Raw genomic sequence first — 2,768 nt, 5'->3', positions numbered from 1 at the left:
AAGAAACTAAAAAAGAAGCAATCAAACTAATATCAGTCCATACACAAAAATAATTCAAGATGAATATAAACTAAATGTAAAAGCTGGAAGCATAATTCTTATAAAAGAGAATATATGAGAATATCTCTGTGACCTTTGCTTAGGTCAAGATGTCTTAGACAGGACCAAAAAAAATATCTCTGTGACCTTTGCTTAGGTCAAGATGTCTTAGACAGGACCAAAAAAGTGCTAAGTATTGAAGAAAGTGCAATGAATTGAGTTGTTTAAAATATAAAATTTTGATGTATGGCTAAACCAATACAATATTGTGAAGTAAAAAAAATAATAATAAAAAATTAATGCAAAAAACACACAAAAAAAAACAAACAAAAATAAATAAATAAAATATAAAATTTTGTCCCTTTAGTGACACTATTAACATACTCAAAAGACTAAAAATAACAATGTTTTACTATACCAATTCTTAACGATGATATGGAGCCATTAAAATGATCACAGACTGACGGTTGAAATCTAAAATTGTATAACCACTTTTGATAGTCTCTGAAAAATTTCTAAATAGTGGAACATATACTTATCTCCATGTGCATGCATGTGTAACCCATTGCTTCAGTTGTGTCCAATTCTTTGCAACCCTATGGGCTATAGCCTGCCAGACTCCACTTGTCCATCACTAGGTAAGAATACTGGAGTGGGTTGCTGTGCCCTCCTCCAGGGGAATCTTCCCGACCCAGGAATCAAAGTATTGAAGTCTCCTGTATCTCCTGCATTGTGGGTGGATTCTTTACCCACTGAGACACCTGGGAAGCCCACTTATCACCATACAACCCATCTATTTCACCCCAAGAGAAAAGAAAACATATGTCCATGCGAAGACACACACATGAATATTCATAGTGGCTCGATTCATATGACTTGAAATGGGAAACAGTCCAAAGGTCATCAATAGATAATGAGAAAAACAAAAGGTGGACATCCATGTAACAGAATAGAGCTCAGCAATAAAATGGAATGAAGTACTAATGCATTCAATAACATAGTTGGTATTCAAAATTATTATACTGAGTGAATGAAGCAGACACAGTAATGATTCTGTACACTTGTATTTGAAATCCTAGAGATTTCCAGCAAACTTATAGTGATAAAAAAAAAAAAATCGGTGTCTTTCTGGGACGGGGGACTTAAGGAGGGACAGGCTGCAAACAGCACAAGTCTTTTAGATGAGGACTGTATCTAGATCTTTAAGATGAGGACTGTATCTTGATCGTGGCATTTCTTTCATGTAATATAGACTCAAGATGATAGAGCTGAAGGTTGAGAAGAAGGGCTCTCAGGGAGACCAGTTAAATTTTCAATAGAAACTATATACCTGGATGTATAATTTGGCATGTATAGGGATTTATTCCTAAAGAGTGGGAAGCATCTGTAAATATTCACATGAGGCAAGGGGAAGAGGAAGAAGAGGAGAGAACCTTGAGTGGACTCAAGGCTAGCCTGGGTTATAGTCAAGATATTACAACCCAAAAGCCTAGAGCTAGTGATAGTTGGAAGTTGCTTATTGCAGTGAACTCATGGGTCAAGAGGAAGATTCATCAGTTTCAGACAGAGCCCTGAATATGCTGTCCATGAGATTATCAGCAATAGACATGGTAGTGGAACTACAGGGTGAAAGGAAATAGGACTACTTCACCCCTAACTGGGAAAGCTGCCCATTAATGATCCAGGGAACAGAAGGACACCAGTTTGACCTCCTCCCTCCAATACAATGAAGTCAAATAAGCCCAGTCTCATACCCCTGCTACCATTAAAGAGGGTAAGACAGAATCTGAAAGACCAAGAACTTAACACAGGATAAAATGTTTCATTATTTGGCCCTTTGAAATTACTGTGGTCCATATAAACCAAAACCAAAACCCAAATCAGACCCAACCAAACAAGGAAGAAACTGAATGATTTCACATATGCCCACTGATTCTTTGACAATCTCCTCAAAGTGTACAGTCTGATCCCCCACTCTGAGTGTGAGCTAGTCTCAGTGACTTGCTTCCAATGAAAACAAAGAAACTGAGGTTCTAGTGTATCACTTCCAAGAGTAGGTCATAAATAGCATTGAGTCTTCTGTCTTGGTCAGTCTCTCACTTGGATGACTTGCATAGGGCAAATCCATGTACCATATTGAGAGGACACTCAAGTAACCTAAGGTGAGGCCACATGGCAAGGAACTGAGGCCTCCTGCTTATACCATATGGGTAAATCATCTTAGAGGTGCATTGACCAGCTCCAGTTGAATCTTCAGATGACTGCAGCCCTGACCAACATCCTGAATGCAATTTCATGAATACCCTAAGCTAGAACCACTGGGCAACTAGGCTGCTCCTGAGTCAATGGCCCACAGAAACTGTGGGAATATATATATGTTCTCTCTCTCTCTCTCTCTCTCACACACACACACACACACATATATATAAAATAATAATTTGTTGATTTGAGCCACTACATTTTGAGGCACTTTATTATGAAGCAATGAATAACTAATCCAAATACCAAAATGCTTATTTGTAGTATGAACAGCTTCATTTGCTTAAGATCTTATACATGTCAATACACCAGAAACAATCAGGCTTCCTTTAAAAAGCAATAATCCAAAAAAAAAAAAAAAATCCAGAATAAGTGTGGAGAAATGAATTCCTTGAATTTTGAGGTTCTGAAGAAGGAAGACAGTATCACCATCATTTCTGTATTTCCCACTGTGCCTAGCAAAAGATATT

This window comes from Bos indicus, chromosome X (genome assembly GCF_029378745.1).
Source record: "Bos indicus isolate NIAB-ARS_2022 breed Sahiwal x Tharparkar chromosome X, NIAB-ARS_B.indTharparkar_mat_pri_1.0, whole genome shotgun sequence".
NCBI lineage: Eukaryota > Metazoa > Chordata > Mammalia > Artiodactyla > Bovidae > Bos > Bos indicus.
This window is presented reverse-complemented; position numbering follows the sequence as displayed.